Source organism: Pristiophorus japonicus, chromosome 11, assembly GCF_044704955.1.
Source record: "Pristiophorus japonicus isolate sPriJap1 chromosome 11, sPriJap1.hap1, whole genome shotgun sequence".
Lineage (NCBI taxonomy): Eukaryota > Metazoa > Chordata > Chondrichthyes > Pristiophoridae > Pristiophorus > Pristiophorus japonicus.
In genome coordinates, this window is record NC_091987.1 from 215,205,664 (window position 1) to 215,229,696 (window position 24,033).

Genomic DNA, 24,033 nt, shown 5'->3' on the forward strand with positions numbered 1-24,033 from the left:
ATTGAAAAATTTGAAGAATAACTGGCACCTTGAAGCATGGTTTACGCCCTATAAATTTAGAGGTTCTGCTTTTTGTTCTTGAGGTAATTTTTCTTTGCAGTCACTCCTGGGCCGTGCACCTTCTGTAGTCAGGACAGTGGCAGTGACACTATCTCTCAGCCCTCTGCCAGTGCTGTTTTGTGTTTGCCAGTGCCACAGAGCACTATATCTTTGGGTTAGTGGGTAAATGCACCACTTATAATGATGATCCACACAGACTGGCAAGGCTGCTCTTTCGAGGTGACAGTACAGGGCTCTATAACAGGCCTCAGCAGCTTCAGGCGAACAAGTGGAAAAGTTCGCAGGAGTTCCCTCTCCTGGTCACTGTCCAGTGACCGTGTGTGTGTGCTTGTGGACACTGGGTGAGAACAGGACTTGGTTGAGCTGCGTTGCCTGCAGTGGCCAAAATAACATGCTGGCACTCATTGTTTTGCCTCATTCAGGAAGAGTGGCCACTCAGGTAAAATACTAAAGGGCTGTTGGTGCCCATGGAACAATACTCCGCATGAGCCAACACCTTCAGGAAACGGGGCACAATTCTCTTTAAAACAGAAACGTACTTCATTTTAATTGTCAGAGTGTAGGTGTATCTTTGGACAGTAGTTCTTTTGTGGAATGTAAGTGTATAAAATGTGATAGTCCTAAGATACAGTACTGTACAATATGCATTAAGACTGAAAGGACTAGAATAAACAGTAAATAAACACAAAAATGTGCTACAGACTGACATTTAACATCAGAAGTGGCCATACGGCAGCCTGTGGGTCACATGTGGCCCCAAGTTTTGGCAAACCAGCCCTCAAAGTACAATTTGCACTTGTATTTCTTATTTGTTGGTTTGTGGACCTGGAGTTTGGAAAGAGCTATTCTTATCGCTTTTAACTATCCTCTCTGAAAGAAGAAAGAAAAAAAGACTTGCATTTATATAGCACTTTTCATGACTTCAGATGTCCCCAAAGCATTTTACAGCCAATGACGTACTTTTTTTGAAGTGCAGTCACTGTTGTAATGTTGGAAAAGCGGCAGCCAATATGCACATAGCAAGCTCCCACAAACAGCAATGTGATAATGATCAGATCATCTGTTTTTATTTTGTGATGTTGATTGAGGAATACAAGGGAGAACTCCCCTCTCTTCTTCGAAATAATGCCATGGGCTCTTTTACGTCCACCTGAAAGAGAAGATGGGGATTCAGTTTAACATGTAATCCGAAAGACGGCACCTCCGATAGTGCAGCGCTCCCTCAGTACTGCACTGGAGTGTCAGCCTAGATTATTGTGTTTCTTGAGTGGGACTTGAACTCACAACCTTCGGACTCAGAGGTGAGAGTGCTCCCCACTGAGCCATGGCTGACATCTGAGGTGTATAAATCCTATGTCACAATTTGAAGACCTAACCATATAAGTAAATTAATGAAATATGGATTCAACTTTACACATGGTTGCCGAGGCTTCAAGGTACACACGTACGTGGCCCATGAAGACAAAAAAGCTGAGACCACTGCTATACACCATGGGCACCAATCACTCTGTGCTTGCACCTACAGCTCAACTCTAAACGTAGAACCTGCTATATTGATATTGCCCATGAGAGGACAAAATTAGGCAGATGTTGGGTGTCATCCATTCGACAGTGTAAATACACATGGCATGTGCAGTTTAAACCCTACAAAATGGCTCGTTTATGACTCGTGTCTATGTGATCTGTAAACTGCCTACTCTTGAGCACACACGAGACAAAACCTGCAGTGATAGTGAAAGAGGAACCAGCATTTATTGGTCTGGGAGTGATCTCAATGTCTATACTCTGACTGTGCCCTGCACTTGATCCTTCACCTTAGTTTCTCATTTGGGGAAAAAAAATCTTGGGTAAGTATAGTAGTCATATCAATGGATTACTTCAGCCGCCAAAGTGCTGCTTATTTACTGAACAAACAGAACACACCCCTTTCAAGACAGACACTTTGCAAATGAGATTTTCTAATTAATGTGAAAGCTGAATTAGCCACGGTGCTTATGTTGATGGTTGCAGTACACATTCTCTTCCACACGATAGCACCACTGCACTCTGTAATATTGAATGGCGTTCACTTCTGCCACACTGTGGTATCACCTAGGTATGGCATGAATTTCAACTCCATAACCCGAATGAAAAAGATATCTGCCCATCGTTATATCTACCATCAGTGGTAACTGTGGCAAATGTTAGCACACACTCTGTAGCAGTTTTGTTAGAAAGCAGTTCGCCTTTTAAAAAAAAATGATTGTGGAGTAAATCAAGAGCCCATTCGGCCACGATGCAGATGCACTGTGTTGACGAAGAAGACTTTGGGAACTCTCAACTTCACCAAAAACTGTGTTTTTCATCCTCCTGTCTGGACCTGAAAATGTAAGTGTTTGGCTGACCCTGCGATTCAGTGCGACAGAATTATATCAGGCAATCTGGAGGAAAATAGAGGCCAGTATTTGGGTTTTGGTGAGATATGTAGGGTACCTAGGCTATAGTATAGTGGGTATGAGACTGGATTAGCATGCCAAGGGTTACAATTTGACATCCTACCATGCTAAATTTGAAAATTAATTCAATAAATCTGCTAATATGTGGGCGGGCACCAAAACAATAACCATGAAAGCTGTTGTTTTAGAAACACAACTGGTTTGCTACTGTCCTTTAGGAAAGGAGCCTGCCAGCCGATGTGACTCCAGCCCATTACTATAAAGTCAACTCTTACTGCCCCTTTGAAGCAAATGAGCTTAAGTGCCTTCTGTAATGTATTGCTTCATGGGTTCTTTGCTTAAGAATTCATAGCAACACATTACTGTTGAGAACTAGTTGGTTTATTAGCAAAGGTTTAACAATCACTACACATTACCAGTTTATCTACCAGGTTCACAACCACCTGCCTCATCGTGGATCCCCTGACCCCAACTGGCTGAGGTTTTATTGAGTCTTGTGAGTCTTGGCTAAGCCACTCCCAACTCAACAACTCTATAAATGTCAGCATACTCACAGGTGCATACATTACACTTTCCTCATTCAAATCAAACTTGTGATCATGATCTTGCCCTCATCCCATCTCTATTCTGCCCCTAGTCTGGTGCCGGATGTAACAAAAGACAGCCACCCTAAGGGAACGTGAGCTGTTGCACAGGTGGCAGAAGAAAAACGGGTGAAATAAAACTTCTTGCCATCAGTTTACTGAAGAGCGAAGGCAGCAGTCCATTTGTAGGTAGTATCCCTGCCCACACTTTCAGCCATCTAGTGAAGCAAGGCAGAGCCAAGTGGAGTATTCAGGTGGAGGAGAGGGGGGAGAAATAATTGGACATGAGCACACAGACTTAACTCAGTACCTGTTTTTAAGCTACATCCTTTTGTCTCTTTTTATATAATGATTTTGTATTATTATTTACATTTAAATAGAAAAACCTAGGTGTTTTAAAAAATTTATGTGGGAGTCTCCAGCAAGGCCAGCATTTATTGCCCATCGCTAATGCCCTCGAGAAGGTGGTGGTGAGCCGCCGCCTTGAATACAGCTGAGCGGCTTGTTAGGGCATTTCAGAGGGCAGTTAAGAGTCAATCAACCACATGTGGGTCTGAAGTCACATATAGGCCTGACTGGGTCAGGACAGCAGATTTCCTTCCCTAAAGGACATTAGTGAACCAGTTACCATTACTGATGCTAGCTTTTTATTCCAGGTTTACTGAATTTAAATTCTCCAGCTGCTGCGGTGGGATCTGAACTCACATCCTCGTATCGTTAGCCCAGGATTCTTACGATCATGATCTTGCCCTCATCACATCTACAATCTGCCCCCAGTCTCGTGCTGGATGTAACAAAAGACAGCCACCCTAAGGGAACGTGAGCTGTTGCACAGAAGGCAGAAGAAAAACGGGTGAAATAAAACTTCTTGGCAGCAGTTTACTGAAGAGCGGAGGCAGCAGTCCATTTGTAGGTAATGTCCCTGCCCACACTTTCAGCCATCTAGTGAAGCAAGGCAGAGCCAAGTGGAGTATTCAGGTGGAGGGTCCAGCAACATCATTACTACGCTCCTGTGCCCCCTATAGGAGTGTGCCTGCAGTACAGGCTAAGGAGACGCGAGACACAAAACTGGGCTGCCAGTGGCAAGAGGATGTAATTATAATGTGACAAGTTTGCACAGGCAGTTTCATTATAAATGTGGGCACAGAAATTTATAATGGAAAAGTTGACGTAAAATGTGATGGCAGAAAATAAAGCATTGCCGACAGGAATTGTACGCAAATGTAAGATTTGTAACACATATATATATTTGTAATATATATTACAAATCTTACATTTGCATTCCTGAAAATATATACATGTTTGGTGAGAGATTGGAGTATGTAGAGGACACTGAATCTGTGTGGAGGAGATGCTGTTTTTCTTGTATTATTGAATTACACTGTTCTCTTTCTTCATGTAAAGATGTCCTAAATGTATTTTTTATTGGAAATACCAGGCCCGTACACAGAACAGGACGCCACCAATGTTGAATAGATTTAGTAAGATGAGATAAAGCAAGAGTAGTGATTAAGTGACACCAAACTTGGGTTTTTAAAGCCTTTAGATTGCAGAATGAAAGGAGGATCTAGGGAGGCAAGATCACTCAGATAAAACATTGTTAGTTAGAGTGAGGAAAAACATGATGTAGTTCTGCTATCTGACGTGACTTTACCCTCGAGTTTGAGGGAGGCAAGGAGCTCCACAGTTTTGGCAAAGAATGAATTGAAGTAAGAGTCAGTGAAATAAATCTTGAAATTGTAAGTTAGAATGGTGAATTAAATATCAAGAACAAGGGCAGCAGACGCATGGGAACACCACCACCTCCATGTTCTCCTCCAAGTCACGCCCCATCCTGACTTGGAAATATATCACCATTCCTTCATTGACGCTGGGTCATATCCCTGGAACTCCCTCCCTAACAGCTCAATGGAAGTACCTTCACCACACGGACTGCAGCATAGGATATACGGCACAGAAACAGACCATTCAGCCCAACCAGTCCATGTCGGTGTTTAGTATAATATTAGACAGTCCCTTGGGGTCAAGGATGACCTGCTTCCACACCAACGAAATTAGTTCTTAGGTGTTTCCATGAGGGCTTGATGTTCCGGGTCCCGAACTTCATTTTGAAGGTTGGAAGATGCTTGTGCGTGAATTATTTGAATGTGGGGTGGCCGTTGCACACCAGCCATCGCACGGGCTAGACAGTGGCAAGGAGATCCAAGACGACTGGAGACCAAGCTCCGCTGCACAGGCCGAGTACACACACATACTCCTACATAGGATGCAGTGTGGGCCTCACGGCCTCGCTGTTGGCTGGTCCATGCCGGTGTTTATGTTCCACTCGAGCCTCCTCCCGCCTTTCCTCATCTAAATCTATCAGCATACCCCTCTGTTTCCTTCTCCTTCATATGTTTGTCTAGCTTCGCCTTAAATGCATCGATACTATTTGCTTCAACCACTCCCTGTGGTAGCGAGTTCCACAGTCTCGCCACTCTTTGGATCAAGAATTTTCTGCTGAATTCCTATTTGATTTCTTGGTGACTATCTTATATTGATGGCCTCTACTTATGCTCTTCCCCACAAGTGGAAACGTTCTCTGTGTATCCACTCTGTCAAAACCTTTCATAAATTTAAAGACTTCTGCCTTCTTTTTTCAAGAGAAAAGAGACCCAGCCTGTTCATCCTTCCCTGGTATTTCTTGTATCATCCTTGTAAATCTTCTCTGCACCCTTTCCAGTGCCGCAATGAGCTCAAGTTTCTGATGCAGGAGAAAACGGGCACCTCCAAGATTTACATGACCTGTCTGGGGAAAAAAAGTGCGCCAAAATCTTACCGGGGAATTTTCCGGTCTTCCTTAAGCGTGGCGTGGCGCAGCGGAGTCTCCCTGGGGTGGAGCAAGCCAATCGCAGCCTGCAGGGGGGCGGTGCGAGGGATCAGTGTTCTTCTGAGTGCCGGCAGCGTTGCGCAGGAGTATTGGAGCATGCGCGCATGCGCAATGGCTCAGCGGGGCGTTTTTCCTCCAGTCTGTGTTTGGATATTGGGGAGGGATGGAGGAGCGTGGGAAGGGGGCATTGGGGAGTTGATCGGTGGGGGAGAAGCATGGCAAGGGATGGAGCAACGTGGGAAGGGATGGAGCAGCATGGCAAGGGAGGGAGCAGCATGGCAAGGGATGGAGGAGCATGGGTTGGGAGGCACTCGAAATGATCGAAGGGCCGGAGGAGAGAGCAGGGGTGCCTCCGTCCAGCCTGCCCCCCCCCCCCCGGGTTCAGCTCACCCCCACGTTCAGCCCCCCACCCCCCCCCCCCGTGTTCAGCACCCACACACACCCACACACCCCTTCCCCACAGCCCCCCCCGCCACACACACACACCAACAACCTTCTCACAGACACACCTCCTCACCCCCCCCACCTCCCACCCCAACACCCCCCCCATTGTCAGATACAGAGAGACACTGACAGAAACACCTTCCCTTCACATAAAAGTAGGACTTTTTATTTTTTTATTAATTAATTGCTTATTATTTTTTGTGCTTTGTTTTGTGCATACTGCTTTAAATGTACTTTGCTTCTTTAATTGTTGTTGTGAAGGTGTTTATGGAAAATCCTCTAACTTCCCCCCCCCCCCCCCCACCATTGTGATGTTGATGTGTCCTTTGTGTTTAATGCTTCACACCACCCCCCGCCTCCGCCCCCACCCCCGTCTCTGGCTGTGCCTGCACTAAACTTAAAGTTTTTCAGAACTTACAAAAGTGGACACTTACTCCATTCTAAGTTAGTTTGGAGTAAGTTTTCGCTGCCGAAACTTGCAAAACAGGCCTAAGTGGCTGGACACACCCTCTTTTGAAAAAAAATACCTGAACTAAAATGAACTTAAACTAACTCATTAGATCTGGAGCAAACTAAGTGCCGAGAATTGCGATTTCTAAGATACTCCAAACTAAACTAGTTGCTCCAAGAGGAGCAACTCCACCCGAAACTTGGGCCCCATATCCTTTATATAATATGGTAACCAGAACTGTACGCAGTACTCCAAGTGTAGTCTAACCTAGGTTTGATACAGGTTTAGCATAAATTCCCTACTTTTCAATTCTGTACCTCTAGAAATAAACCCTAGTGCTTGGTTTGCTTTCTTTATGGCCTTTTTTTAATTTCAAAATATACTTTATTCATATAAAAATTTGTACAGTACATTCAAAAGCAGTTATAAGAACATAAGAAATGTTGGTCCCTTAGAAGATGAGAAGGGGGAATTTAATAATGGGAAATGTGGAAATGGCTGAGACCTTAAACAATTATTTTGCTTCAGTCTTCACAGTGGAAGACACAAAAACCATGCCAAAAATTGCTGGTCACAGGAATGTGGGAAGGGAGGACCTTGAGACAATCACTATCACTAGCGGGGTAGTGCTGGACAGGCTAATGGGACTCAAGGTAGACAAGTCCCCTGGTCCTGATGAAATACATCCCAGGGTATTAAAAGAGATGGCGGAAGTTATAGCAGATGCATTCGTTATAATCTACCAAAAGTCTCTGGACTTTGGGGAGGTACCAGCGGATTGGAATGCAGCTAATGTAACACCTCTGTTTAAAAAAGGGGGCAGACAAAAGGCAGGTAACTATAGGCCGGTTAGTTTAACATCTGTAGTGGGGAAAATGCTTGAAACTATCATTAAGGAAGAAATAGCGGGACATCTAGATAGGAATAGTGCAATCAAGCAGACGCAGCATGGATTCATGAAGGGGAAATCATGTTTAACTAATTTACTGGAATTCTTTGAGGATATAACGAGCATGGTGGATGTGGTGTACCGATGGATGTGGTGTATTTAGATTTCCAAAAGGCATTCGATAAGGTGCCACACAAAAGGTTACTGCAGAAGATAAAGGTACGCGGAGTCAGAGGAAATGTATTAGCATGGATAAAGAATTGGCTGGCTAACAGAAAGCAGTGAGTCGGGATAAATGTGTCCTTTTCGGGTTGGAAATCAGTGGTTAGTGGTGTGCCACAGGGATCGGTGCTGGGACCACAACTGTTTACAATATACATAGATGACCTGGAAGAGGGGACAGAGTATAGTGTAACAAAATTTGCAGATGACACAAAGATTAGTGGGAAAGCGTGTTGTGTAGAGGACACAGAAAGGCTGCAAAGAGATTTAGATAGGTTAAGCGAATGGGCTAAGGTTTGGCAAATGGAATACAATGTCGGAAAGTGGGAGGTCATCCACCTTGGGAAAAAAAACAGTAAAAGGGAATATTATTTGAATGGGGAGAAATTACAGCATGCTGTGGTGCAGAGGGACCTGGGGGTCCTTGTGCATGAATCCCAAAAAGTTAGTTTGCAGGTGCAGCAGGTAATCAGGAAGGCAAATGGAATGTTGGCCTTCATTGCGAGAGGGATGGAGTACAAAAGCAGGGAGGTCCTGCTGCAACTGTATAGGGTATTGGTGAGGCCGCACCTGGAGTACTGCGTGCAGTTTTGGTCACCTTACTTAAGGAAGGATGTACTAGCTTTGGAGGGAGTACAGAGACGATTCACGAGGCTGATTCCGGAGATGAGGGGGTTACCTTATGATGATAGATTGAGTAGACTGGGTCTTTACTCACTGGAGTTCAGAAGGATGAGGGGTGATCTTATAGAAACATTTAAAATAATGAAAGGGGTAGACAAGATAGAGGCAGAGAGGTTGTTTCCACTGGTCGGGGAGACTAGAACTAGGGGGCACAACCTCAAAATACGGGGGAGCCAATTTAAAACCGAGTTAAGAAGGAATTTCTTCTCCCAGAGGGTTGTGAATCTGTGGAATTCTCTGCCCAAGGAAGCAGTTGAGGCTAGCTCATTGAATGTATTCAAGTCACAGATAGATAGATTTTTAACCAATAAGGGAATTAAGGGTTACGGGGAGCAGGCGGGTAAGTGGAGCTGAGTCCACGGCCAGATCAGCCATGATCTTGTTGAATGGCGGAGCAGGCTCGAGGGGCTAGATGGCCTACTCCTGTTCCTAATTCTTATGCTCTTATGTGTCATTATACAGTACACGGAATGGATGACGGTACATTTACACTTTTCCTTTCCAACGTGCATCACGAAACAGATCATGCATTGTACATGGCACTACATAGTGTTTACAGATCATGGTGCACCATGTACACAAAAAAGAAGTTACAAGTACGGCCTGAGGGGAGTTTTGTACTGATTCCTGCCGCCGGGTTTACCGTGGCAGAAGGGCTTTAAACTGTGGCCCTTCCCCACCGTGCTTTTGCGCGACTGCACCAATTTTAAGTGCGTCCCTCAGCACGTAATCCTGGATCTTGGATTGCGCCAGTCTGCAACACGCAGACGTGGACATCTCCTTGCTCTGGAAGACCAGCAAGTTTCGGCAAGACCAAAGAGCGTCTTTGACCAAGTTGATGGCTCTCCAGCAGCAGGTGATGTCTGTCTCAGTGTGTGTCCCTGGGAACAGCCCGTAGAGCACAGAGTCCTGTGTTACGGAGCTGCTTGGGATGAACCTCGAAAGCAACCACTGCATCTCTTTCCAAACCTGCCTTGCGAAGGCGCAATCCTGAAGGAGATGGGTGACAGTCTCGTCCGCCCCACAGCCGACTCGGGAGCACCGTGCCGTGCTGCTGAGATGTCGGCTGTGCATGAACGTTGTCCATGTACAGGGAGGTCTTGACCTGAGCGCCTCCGCTGCCTGGGATCGTCACCCCTTCTTATGCCCGCATCCTTCCTGATGGATTCGGCAAAGGTCTCGATACAACACACAAACAAGACAGAGGAGAGAGGACAGCCTTGCCTGACTCCAGATCTGATTGGAAAGCTTTCAGTTTCCCACCTGTTGATTTGAACTGCACTACTGATGTCTGTGTAGAGCAGTTGGACCCAATTGCGGATACCCTCCCCAAACCCCATTTTGGAGAGCACGTCCATCAGGTGGGACTGGATGGGCCCAGACCTGCTGGAAGTGTACGGGGGTATGCTTCTGGCCGGCAACATGTCAGAATCGATGAGGAAAGGCATCATCAACCTCATCTACAAGCAGAAGGGGGAGAGGGAGGAAATCAAAAACTGGCGGCCCATTTCACTGCTCAATGTGGACTACAAGATTCTGTCAAAGGCCATCGCCAACAGGGTCAAGTCTGCTCTTGAGCTGGTAATTCACCCGGACCAGACCTGCGCTGTCCCAGGCAGGAAGATCCTCGCGCTACTCAGGGATACGATCGCCTACGTGCGGGACAGGAGGGTGGACACCTGCTTAATCAGCTTAGACCAGGAGAAAGCCTTTGACAGGATATCGCACACGTCTTAGACCTCCGAAATAGACGACAGGAAAGACTGGGAGGCCGCGCGGTCTGTGGGCTTGACGTCGTACAGCCCGGCATAGAAGGATTTGCTGATCCTCTGCATGTCATGCTGCGAAGACGTCTTCTTCCTTTAGGCTGGTGATCACAGATTCCCTTTGTGTACCTTTTGGAAGAAGAAGCGCGAACACGTCTCATCCTGCTGTGAGGCAAAGTGCGAGGCTTGCTGGCCCTTCACCTCTTCGAGTTCCTCCGTGACATCGACCCCCATCGACTGCAGCAGGAGCAGCTTTTGCATATTCGTCTGGAGTTGGGACAATTTCCTCTGTCTCCCTCTCGCCTCCTGAACACCTTTGAGGATGAAGAACCTCTTGATGTTCGTCTTGATTGTTTCCCACCAGTGCATCGGGGAATCGCAGAGGGGTTTTACGGTTCTCCATCCTTTGTAATCCCTCTTCAGTTCCTCAACGTTTTCCGGAGTCAACAGTTTCACGTTCAGCTTCCATACCCCTCTGCCAACTTTCTGGTTTTCCTGTGGGCGACAGTCGGCCAGTAGGAGGCAGTGGTCAGAGAAGAACACCAGCGTGACGTCGGTGGATCTGACCTTGAGCGTGTGGGACACAAACAGGAAGTCTATTCTGGAACGGACAGACCCGTCTGGTCTCGACCTGCAGGGTTGCTGAAGACGTCGCACAGCTTGGCATCTTTTACCGTGTCCATCAGGAGTCTGGACGTGGTGTCCAGTTTGCTGTCGGCTCTGCTGGATCGTCCAGCCGCATTGATGATGCAGTTGAAGTCACCGCCCAGAATGACTGGCCTGGACGTCGCCAGCAGCAGTGGGAGCTGCTGGAAGAGGGCCAACCGCTCACTTCTGAGAGGCGAGGCATACACGTTAATTAGCCTTAGAGGGGAATTTTTGTACATTACATCTGCTACGAGGAGGCGGCCGCCCACCACCTCCTTAACTTCGGTGATGGTGAAGTGGCCTCCCCGCAGCAGAATGCCCAGGCCGGAGGAACGGCAATCGTTGCCTCCTGACCATATGGATGGTCCATGGGCCCACCATTGTAACTGCTGGAGTGCGGCAGACCGCACTCCTGCAAGAACAGCAGGTCTGCTTTGACCTTGGCGAGGTACCCCAAGGTGGAAACACATCGTATAGTGGATTTTACGCTACGCACGTTAATAGTAACTATTTTTAAATCCATTTTAAAGTTACTGTTTACAGTTACAAACATTACACTTCAAATAAATCGTCCTTTAAGTCCGAGGTCTGCCCAGTGGCCAGTTCCGTCATGCATAGGTTTAAACTATACAAGTCGACTACACCTGGGCTGGCGTGGTCGTCATCCTCTGCCGTGGAAGTGTTTCGACCAGCGGACTGCTGCAGTGCTGTTCTAAGGTCCGATATGTCCTCTGCATTGTCCTCGCCTGGTGTTGGTGGTTCCCTCTTTTCATCAGTCGCGGCGGTCTCGGGCTGGTGTGCTTCGATCGCTGCGTCGCTCCCGGTATTCCGGAGGTGGGGTGTACTGGGCACTTCGCTGCTCCCGTTATCCCGGAGCTGGTCTGCGTTGGTCGCTTCTTCGCTCCCGGTGTTCCGGAGCTCGTGTGCGCTGGGTGCTTCGCTGCTCGCGGGTTCCTAGAGCGGGGCTGCGCTGGTCGCTTCACTGCTCCCGGTCGCCTGTGGCTGTGGGTTGGCGTATTGACTCTTGTTTTGGTGGCGGTAGTAAGGGGCTTTTTCTCGCCTTTCCTCATCAGACGAGCTGCCGTCGCTGCTGTCTGTCGTGGACGTTAGCCGCCTCTTCCCTGTCGTTCCCGCAGGGGCCCTTGCTCGCCTGTTCTCCTTACGCTTGCGGGCCTTTTTCTTGACGGTCTCCCATCCCGCTTCATCGTCTGCTGTCTCCTCGTTCCTGGACTCGGTGCGCTGGGGGGAGAGCTTCGCTGCTGGCTGCTGATGTCTCGCAGCTCGACGTAGTAGGCTTCTCTTCCTCACCGACTTGTTCCGAGTCCACGGGGGCGTTGGTCGGGGGGAGGGTGTGGGTCTCCTCTGGAGCGTTGTGTTCCTCAGCTTCCTCCTCCTCTCGTGCAATGTTCTTTGCTGCCTGCGCATAGCTGAAGTTGCGTTTGGGGCAATTTTGTAAAGGTGCCCAGCCAGACCACAGAGGTTGCAGCACTTGGTCTCCTTCCAGTCCTTTGTCAGGTGGCCTCATTCTTGCAGTTTTGGCAGATGACAGTTTTGCAGCTTGCCGCCACATGACCTGCCTTCCCACAGGTGCGGCACACATTGGGCTGGCCAGCGTACACCATGTTGCCCCTACTTCCTCCGATGGCGAAGCTGGAGGGGGGGTGCAGGATGGTTCCGCTGGCGTCCACCTTCATGGTGACCTGGATCTGGCGCTTGCTGGTCCAAATCCCGTGCAAGTCTTTCAAGTCGCTGCTGTTTCCTGCCCCATCGACATACCTGACGAGGAAAGTCAGCACATCAATGACCGGGATGTGGGGGTTGTACATCTGCACTGTGATAGTGCGTCTTCTCTGCGACGGGAGGGTGAACAGTGGCTCCCAAGTCAGCACTGTGCGCAGCGGTTCACTCACCTCCTTCAGTCCCTTCAGGAACTTCAGGCAGAGGGTGAAGGTTCTGAAGGTCACATCAGAGTAACTTCTCTTCGGGAGGTCCTGCAAGGCGAAGATGTCGGCGACTTTCATGTCACATGTTCCCAGCAGGATTTTCTTCACGAAAAGGTCCCGGTTGATCGTTGTCTATCCATCCACTTTCTTTACCGTCACTCGGATGGTGTTTCGGATGCCCTGGTTCACCGCTCGGTTGGCTGCCATCCGGGTTGCAGATTCCTCCTTTCGATGGGTATTTTGGCCGAAGCCTTCAATCTGTTGTGGTACCAGTCCGGTACCTTGGCGGGCCTCCGGGTCCGCCCAATGGTCGGTCGACATGCAGATTTTCCTCTTCCAAAAGGCCAGAGCCAGCAAAACTGGAAAAACGAGTTTCTGCAATCAGTCAATTTGCATATGAATGCCCAATCAACCGAGACTACACTTGATCTTAGCCAAAAGGCCGAGAGCCAACAGAGAGTGCCTTTGCATGAAAAGAGCCAGCACTCTTGTTGGAGAGTGAGATAGCCTCAGGGAACTCCTGCACTACCGTCGAGAACAGACCCAGCGAATTGACGGGCGACAATCGGACAAATGGCCTTGCTAACCTGTGCCACAACTTTTAGCGACTTGTGTATTTGTACTCCGAGATCCCTTTCTTCCTCTACCCCACTTAGACTCACACCCTCCAAGTAACAAGTGACCTCCCTATTCTTCCTACCAAATTCAAGGAGGAGGCTCACCATCACCTTCTCAAGGGCAATTCGGGATGGACAATAAATGCCGGCCTTGCCAGCGACGCCCATATCCTGAGAATTAATTTTTAAAAATTCAACTCAGTTCACAAGTCTTTCTTGTGATATTCAGGTTATCATCTTTAGAATCAAATTCAAGGGTAAAGTAACCCTAAAGTCAGATAGCAGAACTATTTCATTTCTTCCCGCACTATGTAACAGAATGTTTTATCTGCTTGAGTGATCTTGACGCATAATAAGGGTGACTTACTTAATAGACTCTACAGTGAGAGTTTAGCAATGATGGATAAATGCATAAAAGCCCTGTTTCAAATTCAGATAGGTACTCCATTTTCTTTTCTTTGATTATTCTGGAGAAGGAAATTGGTAACAAAATGTTTTCCTCAAACACTGGACTATTATCATTTATGATGCATAGTGACAGAATTGTTCTTCTCGGTAATGATGAGGGAGGGAGCGCTATTAAACTGACACATAATCATAAATAGAATACAGCAAGAGACTGCACACCCACCAGCATGTCTCAAGCTGTCCTTGTTGCTTTTGTTTTAAACTGCTGGCAATTTGTAAGGTGGCATACTTGAATGATATACTTGATTAAGTATGCTGCTCAAATTTCATTGTCCCACTCATAATGCCATTGGAGATGATATTGCTACAAAATTCACCTCAGTGCCTCTAGGCTATGCTGGGAAATAAAATCAGTCAGGACTCCAACTCTAGATTGCTATCTGCTGACTCCTGCTCAAAAAGTGAGTGTGGATGTTAGGAGAGTACAGGATCAGATCCTTGGAGCAGGGAAAACTAAGAGGTTTGCTAGAGGTGTTTAAAACCATGAAGGGTTTAGATAGAGTAAATAAAGAGGGACTGTTTCCAATGGCTGAAAGGTCGCCAACGAGAAGGCACAGATTGAAGGTGATTGATAAAAGAAGCAGAGGCAACCATGAGGGAAAAAAACATTTTACGCAACGAGTGGTTGGGATTTGGAATGCACTGCCTGATAGAATGGTGGAAACAGATTCAATTGTAGCTTTCAAAGGAAATTGGATAAATATCTGAAAGGGAAAAAATTGCAGGGTTGTGGGGAAAAAGTGGGGAAGTGGGACTAATTGGATTGCTCTTCGCAAGAGCCAGTGCAGGCTCGATGGGCCGAATGGCTTCCTTCTGTGCTGTACTACTCTATGATTCTATGAACAGATATAACTGTGATACCAGTTGAATACGGTTGTTACTACATGACTGATTTTCTATCTATACCACCCCTTAAACTGTCACAGATGGGATGTCAAATTGTTATGCTGGGTCTTTTCCCATTTTGCACATGTAGACTGTGGAGGAGGGGGTGTGGTTGGTGTCTTATATTTTTTTCCTGGTTCAGCAACGTTTTAAAATAATTACGGCACAAAATTTGCACAAAATTTACAAAAGTTAGCAAATGGTGCCCATCATTAGATTTGCCCTTGCCCGTTTATTCACCACGATATTTTACGTGGCAAGTTGCTGAAAGGGCGAGATGGAAATGGCGCAGTGCCCTATAAAGGGCATCTGGGATCTGAGAAACAGGGCAAGCAATTGTGCAATTTTGTAACCAATCAGACTGAAGGGTTGTCAAATTATCAGTGCAAGGACTGAGAAGGAAGTGTAAGTTATAATGGTGAATTCACTCTCAAATCCGGTACAGAAAGAGAAATAAAGAGAGAGAAAGAAAGATTAGGTTTCGAGAGAGTGAGAGAGAAAAAGAGAAACACAGAAAAAGTAAAAATAGCATTTTCTCATTTAATTAAAAAAAATCTCCTACAATTAAAGCCTGAACGAATGAGGCTCCACACTTGTAATTGTTAATTTTCAGTGCCAGAGAGGCTGACTTACAGAAATTAACACTTATCCTATTGTTAAAAGGGTACTTAGAGTTGAAATGACTTGACTTTGCTTTCTGTGGCGCGTTTGCTTCGTATCTACCGTGCAGGTACAGTAACTTCACGCCGCTCAATGCTTTGAATGGGGAGCCAGACAGTGAGATGCTGTTATCGCGAAGCTAACGGTGGAGCGCCGCATCTCCGACGCAACTTCTCGATTCCCACGTTTAATCGCACATCTGCCCTTCCCTGCCGTGGCAATTGTGCAGTAATAACTGCAAGCACTATTGGCCTCACAGTAATTTTGGCCCATGTATGATGGCCATCTGGGGATGCAAAGCACTGACCTATATACAGAAGTAGATTTAAAGGGTCTATTAAGAATATTAAACAGTTTTAAGGCCATTTCTGCACCCTATTCAATCTTTTCTTTTGTGATTTTTTTTTCTCGCTGTCACTTCTGCGCCGGGGGGGGGGGGGGATTTCTTCAAGTACCACTTCTGAAGCAATGAGTACCCCAATTCCAATTCTCCTTTTCACATGTTTGTTGGACCAACAAAAGGATGAACAGTAGGTCAATGTACAGAATGTGCTCTGTGACCACCCAATGGATACCCTCACAGTGGCAGTTAGGCACAGAGGTGAGTATGTCTTACTTGGGCAGACTATTAGCATACGTGGAGGCGACAATCCTCAAGAAAGAAAGACTTAGTGTCTTTCACAACCACCGGATGCTCCAAAGCACTTTACAGCCAATGAAGTACAAAGCAAGGTAGGTTGTAACAGCGGGCCGTTAAGCACAGTTGGGTACGGTAGCATAGTGGTTATGTTACTGGACTAGTAATGCAGAGGCTTGGACTAATGATCCAGAGACGCGAGTTTAAATCCCATCACAGCAGCTGGGGAATTTAAATTCAGTGAATTAAATAAGTCTGGAAGGTAAAAAAAGCTAGTATCAATAATGGTGACCATGAAACTATCGGATTGCCTGCTTCACGAAGCAAGGTGGTTGATTCTTAACTGTCCTCTAGCAAGCCACTCACCACCACCTTCTCAAGGGCAATTAACGATGGGAAAAAAATGCTGGGCCTTGCATGAACAAATAAAAACAGATACATGTGAAGGTGTGACGAACTGTTATACTGGATAGTTGTTCAGAAGTAGCCCAATCATGTCATGCCACATTAACTTAAAGCAGGTTATCACAAGCTAAAAAAGACTGGAAAGAAGATACTGTGCATCTTGACTCGACCGCAATTAACAGTGGGATGCACTTCAAAATTAAAGTGTAAAGCACTGCAGCATTGCAACTTGTGCTGATTGATACGTCAGGATGTCTTTTCCCAGATGAACACAACATTGAAAACTATTCTCTCACGTGGGACAGCTTTTGCTAAATTACAATTAGGGCTTTAAGTCCAAAAGTACAATTCTAATAGATTGTTATAAGTGACACTTTGAATTTGGGTCCAATATAACTGCATAATTACACAGGGTAGAGCATTAAACCACAAATAGAATCAACCTCCTAATGGAGAAACTCCATCTGCTGCAGTGTGAACCTTTTAATTGGTGTCAGTAAATGTAAATAAAATAAACCACAACCTAGAACCAGAAACATTCTTGTCTAATGTTGGCACCACCCTGTTTATTGTCCTGTGAAGTAGAATCAATGACTTATTTGAAAACTAGCAGCTGCGTGTGCTAGGGATTATGTTGGGCAAACTGGGCAAAAAGCATAGGAGGAGTTCATTAACTGAGCAGTTTAAAGTAGAATAATCTAGACTGAAAGAATTTCTAATTTATATACAGTACGACCTTTTTGAAGGATCTCCCAAAGTGCTTCACATTCAATGAATTATTTCTGAAATGTAGTCACTGGTGTTATGTAGGCAAATACAGGTGGTAATTTGTGCACAGTAAGGTCCCACAAACAGCAATAGGATAAATTACCTGTTAATCTTTCAGTCATACAAAAGCAAAATACTGTGGATGCTGGAAATCTGAAATAAAAAAAGAAAATGCTGGGAACACTCAGCAGGTCAGGCAGTGGAGAGAGGAACAGAGCTAAGTTTTCAGGTCGATGACCTTTCCTCAAAACTGGAAATCCAGTTCTGACGAAGGGTCACCGGCATAACTCTGTTTCTCTCTCCACAGATGCTGCCTGACCTGCTGAGTGTTTCCAGCATTTTCAATCTTTTAGTGGTGTTGGATGTGGGATAAATGTTGGCCAGGGCATCAGGGGAACACTGCTGCTCTTCTTTGAATGTAGGGTCTTTTACTGGAGCAGGTGATTTAAATTTAATGCCTTATCTGAAAGACAGCATTTCTGACAATGCAGCACTCCCCCAGTAATGCACTGAAATGATAGCCTAGACTATGTACTCAAGTCTCGTAGTGACTTGAGCCCATAACATTCTGATCAAATGGATGATTAATGGGAGGACCTCAGAAATAGACCATGGCTTGGGTGAGGTAGAAACTAGACAACCTAGATCAGAGACATAGTGAAGAAAAAAACCAAAAGATGTATAATAGTATCCACATTTAGATTCTGAAACATAGAAACATAGAAAATAGGCGCAGGAGTAGGTCATTCGGCCCTTCGAGCCTGCACAGCCATTCGATAAGATCATGGCTGATCATTCCCTCAGTACCTCTTTCCTGCTTTCTCTCCATACCCCTTGATCCCTTTGGCCGTAAGGGCAATATCCAACTCCCTCTTGAATATATTCTATGAACTGGCATCAACAACTCTCTGTAGCAGGGAATTCCACAGGTTAACAACTCTGTGAGTGAAGAAGTTTCTCCTCATCTCAGTCCTAAATGGCCTACCCCTTATCCTAAGACTGTGTCCCCTGGTTCTGGACTTCCCCAACATCAGGAACAATCTACCCACATCTAACCTGTCCCGTCCCTTCAGAATCTTATATGTTTCTATGAGATCCCCTCTTATCCTTCTAAACTCCAATGTATAAAGGCCCAGTTGATCCAGTCTCTCCTCATATGTCAGTCCTGCCACCCCGGGAATCAGTCTGGTGAACCTTCGCTGCACTCTCTCAATAGCAAGAATGTCCTTCCTCAGATTAGGAGACCAAAATTGAACACAATATTCCAGCTGAGGCCTCACCAAGGCCCTGTGGAACTGCAGTAAGACCTACCTGCTCCTATACTCCAATCCCCTTGCTATGAAGGCCATCATACCATTTGCCTTCTTTACCACCTGCTGCACCTGTATGCCAACTTTCAATGACTGATGAACCATGACACCTAGATCTCGTTGCACCTCCTCTTTTCCTAATCTGCCGCCATTCAGATAATATTCTGTCTTCGCATTTTTGCCCCCAAAGTGAATAACCTCACATTTATCCACACATTACTGCATCTGCCATGCATTTGCCCACTCACCTAACCTATCTAAGTCACCCTGCAGCCTCTTAGCGTCCCCCTCACAGCCCACACTGCCACCCAGTTTAGTGTCATCTGCAAACTTGGAGATATTACACTCAATTCCTTCATCCAAATCATTGATGTATATTGTAAAGAGCTGGGGTCCCAGCACTGAGCCCTGCGGCACTCCACTAGTCACTGCCTGCCATTCTGACAAGGACCCGTTTATCCCGACTCTCTGCTTCCTGTCTGCCAACCAGTTCTCTATCCACGTCAGTATATTACCCCCAATACCATGTGCTTTGATTTTGCACACCAATCTCTTGTTTGGGACCTTGTCAAAAGCCTTTTGAAAGTCCAAATACACCACATCCACTAGTTCTCCCTTGTCCACTCTGCTAGTTACATCCTCAAAAAATTCTAGAAGATTTGTCAAGCATGATTTAGAAATATAGAAAATAGGTGCAGGAGTAGGCCATTCGGCCCTTCGAGCCTGCACCGCCATTCAATGAGTTCATGGCTGAACATGCAACCTCAGTACCCCATTCCTGCTTTCTCGCCATACCCCTTGATCCCCCTAATAGTAAGGACTATATCTAACTCCTTTTTGAATATATTTAGTGAATTGGCCTCAACAACTTTCTGTGGTAGAGAATTCCACAGGTTCACCACTCTCTGGGTGAAGAAGTTTCTCCTCATCTCGGTCCTAAATGGCTTACCCCTTATCCTTAGACTGTGACCCCTGGTTCTGGACTTCCCCAACATTGGGAACATTCTTCCTGCATCTAACCTGTCTAAACCCGTCAGAATTTTAAACGTTTCTATGAGATCCCCTCTCATTCTTCTGAACTCCAGTGAATACAAGCCCAGTTGATCCAGTCTTTCTTGATATGTCAGTCCCGTCATCCCAGGAATCAGTCTGGTGAACCTTTGTTGCACTCCCTCAATAGCAAGAATGTCCTTCTTTAAGTTGGGAGACCAAAACTGTACACAATACTCCAGGTGTGGCCTCACCAAGGCCCTGTACAACTGTAGCAACACCTCCCTGCCCCTGTACTCAAATCCCCTCGCTATGAAGGCCAACATGCCATTTGCTTTCTTAACCGCCTGCTGTACCTGCATGCCAACCTTCAATGACTGATGTACCATGACACCCAGGTCTCGTTGCACCTCCCCTTTTCCTAATCTGTCACCATTCAGATAATAGTCTGTCTCTCTGTTTTTACCACCAAAGTGGATAACCTCACATTTATCCACATTATACTTCATCTGCCATGCATTTGCCCACTCACCTAACCTATCCAAGTCACTCTGCAGCCTCATAGCATATTCCTCGCAGCTCACACTGCCACCCAGTTTAGTGTCATCCACAAATTTGGAGATACTACATTTAATCCCCTCGTCTAAATTATTAATGTACAATGTAAACAGCTGGGGCCCCAGCACTGAACTTTGCGGTACCCCACTAGTCACTGCCTGCCATTCTGAAAAGTCCCCATTTACTCCTACTCTTTGCTTCCTGTCTGACAACCAGTTCTCAATCCATGTCAGCACACTACCCCCAATCCCATGTGCTTTAACTTTACACATTAATCTCTTGTGTGGGACCTTGTCGAAAGACTTCTGAAAGTCCAAATATACCACATCAACTGGTTCTCCCTTGTCCACTCTACTGGATACATCCTCAAAAAATTCCAGAAGATTTGTCAAGCATGATTTCCCCTTCAATAATCCATGCTGACTTGGACCGATCCTGTCACTGCTTTCCAAATGCGCTACTATCTCATCCTTAATAATTGATTCCAACATTTTCCTCAGCACTGATGTCAGGCTAACCGGTCTATAATTACCTGCTTTCTCTCTCCCTCCCTTTTTTAAAAAGTGGTGTTACATTAGCTACCCTCCAGTCCATAGGAACTGATCCAGAGTCGATAGACTGTTGGAAAATGATCACCAATGCATCCACTATTTCTAGGGCCACTTCCTTAAGTACTCTGGGATGCAGACTATCAGGCTCCGGGGATTTATCGGCCTTCAATCCCAACGGGCATTTTAGTCTCTCTTGACTAGATGGAGCAATGAGAGTGCGTTAGTGCACTCTTTAAAACCAGTACATTGCTATTGGCAACCAAAAGGTTGGAAACATTTCTGCAGTGATATTTCAGAGCACCTAAAATAGAACCTTACAAAAACAAGCTGAGTTGATTGCAAAGTTGCACAACAAAGAAAGCAACAAGTTGGGTCAGATCTTTCGCAACCAGCTATGTCGCTGTTAATTATTCATATAAACATCAGTCACATTCACCTCTGACTCGAAATAAAAAGTAAAATAAAGACTGAATGCAGCGAAGAGAATGGAATGACATACATTATATTGCAATTGAATTATTACAAAAAAGTAATTATTTTTTCTCCAATTCGCCCCCCTCCTCTCCTTCCTTATCTGAAGGTACTGGCTTCTGTAGTTCAATTCCACAGCACTTCAGTATCTTGCCCATTGTTCATAAATGAGCTTGGTCAATGAGTGGAGGGCATCACAATGGAATGGAGAGCGTAATCTTGTTCTCACTCGACATCTGCAAGTGCAAACTTTCTAGCAGAAATCAAGTACATTAGTAATGTACTTTTTTTTTAAATGAGGAGCAGGAACTCTGCTTGATTTCCTGTCTTAGCTGAGATCAGTTCTGCTGCCCCACCTTCTGACCCAATTGATCAACTGAAGCAGCATGCTGGGAATGGAACTTGGGTGATTATGTCCACACTGTTCTGAGTCCATCTGCTTCCCCTCCCCCCCACCACCACCTTTGGTACGCAAATAGACATAGCCGTAAGTATGCCACCTGCTGTATTTCTGAGCCATTCAGATGCTCCCAAGTTCCATGTCATCAGGGGAAATGAAAAGGAGAAATTAAAACACTGACCACAATATTAGCTCACATTAAAAGGCTTTTCATCTTTCTTCTCTTGGTCACGGTAGGTCAAACATTGCAAATTAGGCTCATTCCACTCCAATTATTTTGTATAACTGCAAGGGAACTATAATTATATTCACATTGGAGAGTTCAAGGAGTTGGGTGAAACTATAATTTTAGGATTGGAAAGGAGAGGGGACAAATTAATTGTGCCATTTTGTTGACTGGATAATAATCTTTTAAAATTAATTGAGTAAAATTAGCAACATCTGATATTACCTGAGAACACTGAGAAACGATTTACATAAATTCTACAAAACAAGGAAACCTGCAACAAAACACTATGTGATTCATTAGCACTTCATTGAAGGTAAAACGAATGCCACACCACACACAAAGTGAAAGAATGCAAGCTTATGCCAGAGGTTGCTTGCTCCATTTCCTCGTCAGCACTTTTTCGTGAGGAGTCAAGGGTGAGAACGTAGGAAAGTGACTTGTTCCCAGATCATTCTGTCAGCTCCCTTAGGGTTTGGTTCAGAGTGACATTGATTAAGATCTCAAGTCTGAGAGGTCATAGTTGTGGGCCAGGAGCACTAGTGAGACGAACAGAAAAGTCTTCCTCTCAAATTTTAACTGTCTGATCAACATTTTGTTTTTTTCATCTAATATTTTTTATAATTCTTTTCTTTATATCAAACTTTGGATTTCACAGTGGAACTGTAAAGTAGTTCTGCAGATTAGGCTCATGCTGTTAAATTATGCCCAAGAGTTGTTGAATCAAACTCACCAAATTTATCTTTATGTTATTTTTTTGTCTCCCAAGAATCATTCCCTGGACAAGCTGGTGGACTGATGAGCTCCTAGCCTGCAGAAGGTGCAGCAGAATTTTGGGATCTCCCATATGTTTTCCCTTTGTGAATTGATTTGGCCTATTTTGCCGACCTCTCCCTGAGAACACGGTGGAGATTAGGACTTTGTTGTATGGAAAATTGAGACATTGTGGGTGAAATTGATCTTGGGCAATAGCGCAAAATGGGCAATAGCGAATCAGTAGCCTTGAAGTCAATGGAAAAGAAAGTTGGCCAAAAGAGGGCTGCCAAGTCACTGTCGCCCAAGACCAATTTCACCCCCATGTGTACCTCACTTTTATGAAGCAATGCATTATGATGGCCACTCCTTCAAAGTCAAGTTTTATTTGTCTATGGCCATGTGATAGCTATCGTACTGAACTACCAACTCAGAGGGCGTGTGTTCAAATCCCATCACAGCAAGTTGTGAAGTTGAATTTAATTAACCTGGTAATTTGTGGGCTAGCATGAGACAAAAATTATCATAAAAGCTGTTCGCTTGCCATTAAAAACCCAACTGGTTCACTAATGTCCTGTATGTGACTCTCGACCACACTATGTGGTTGGTTGTTAATACCCTCCGATGTGGTCTTGACAGTCACTCAGTTCTAAGAGCAACTACCCGTGGGCAATAACTGTAGCTTTGCCATTGTTAAACACATCATGAGAGTAATTTTTTTAAAAATCGATAATTTATAAAATAATTGCTAAAAAGGTCCTTGGTGGGAACTGAGATTGGGGGCATGGAATGTTATTTTGTGAACTGGACTCGTGTTGAAAATTTCTCTGAATAATAAATGTGCAAGGTGCAGTTTGAATAGGCAATTACAAACATAACAACACACAAGCATCAGTGGTTTTGCTACACAGCCACTTGTTTTGTGATGAGGTAATCCCTGATGCAGTAAACAACCCAAAGTATAGGAGGAAATTCATGAGCACCGTTTGTTTGTTTATCAGCAAATCATCTGTTTTCTTTAGTAGGACAAACTGAATACTTGTAAGGAACACATTCTTTTCAGAATCTTACTGTGAGTTTTAACAGATTCCAATCTTTTTGGCCCTCTGCTCAAGGTGCTGACTCATTCCATAAGACAAAGGTCTTTCACCAGCCTGTTCTCGCCGCACAGCACTGCCCTCCAGTCATCAAGATTCACAGCACGGCCCTCGACAATGTGGACCATTTCCCATATCTCGGGAGCCTCTTATCAACAAAGATAACATTGATGCGGAGATTCAACATCATAAGAACATAAGAATTAGGAACAGGAGTAGGCCATCTAGCCCCTCGAGCCTGC

The 24,033-nt window shown here is 45.4% G+C and overlaps 1 long non-coding RNA gene across 1 annotated transcript in view; it reads right to left on the reverse strand.

Annotated features, from left to right (window-relative positions):
* Positions 1 to 11: 11 nt before the first annotated feature.
* LOC139276481 (uncharacterized) overlaps positions 12 to 24,033 on the reverse strand; it is a 32,882-nt gene continuing 8,860 nt past the window's right edge. The window contains exon 3 of the long non-coding RNA XR_011595937.1: positions 12 to 1,210. This is a non-coding gene — a long non-coding RNA (uncharacterized lncRNA). The remainder of the gene's footprint in view (positions 1,211 to 24,033) is intronic.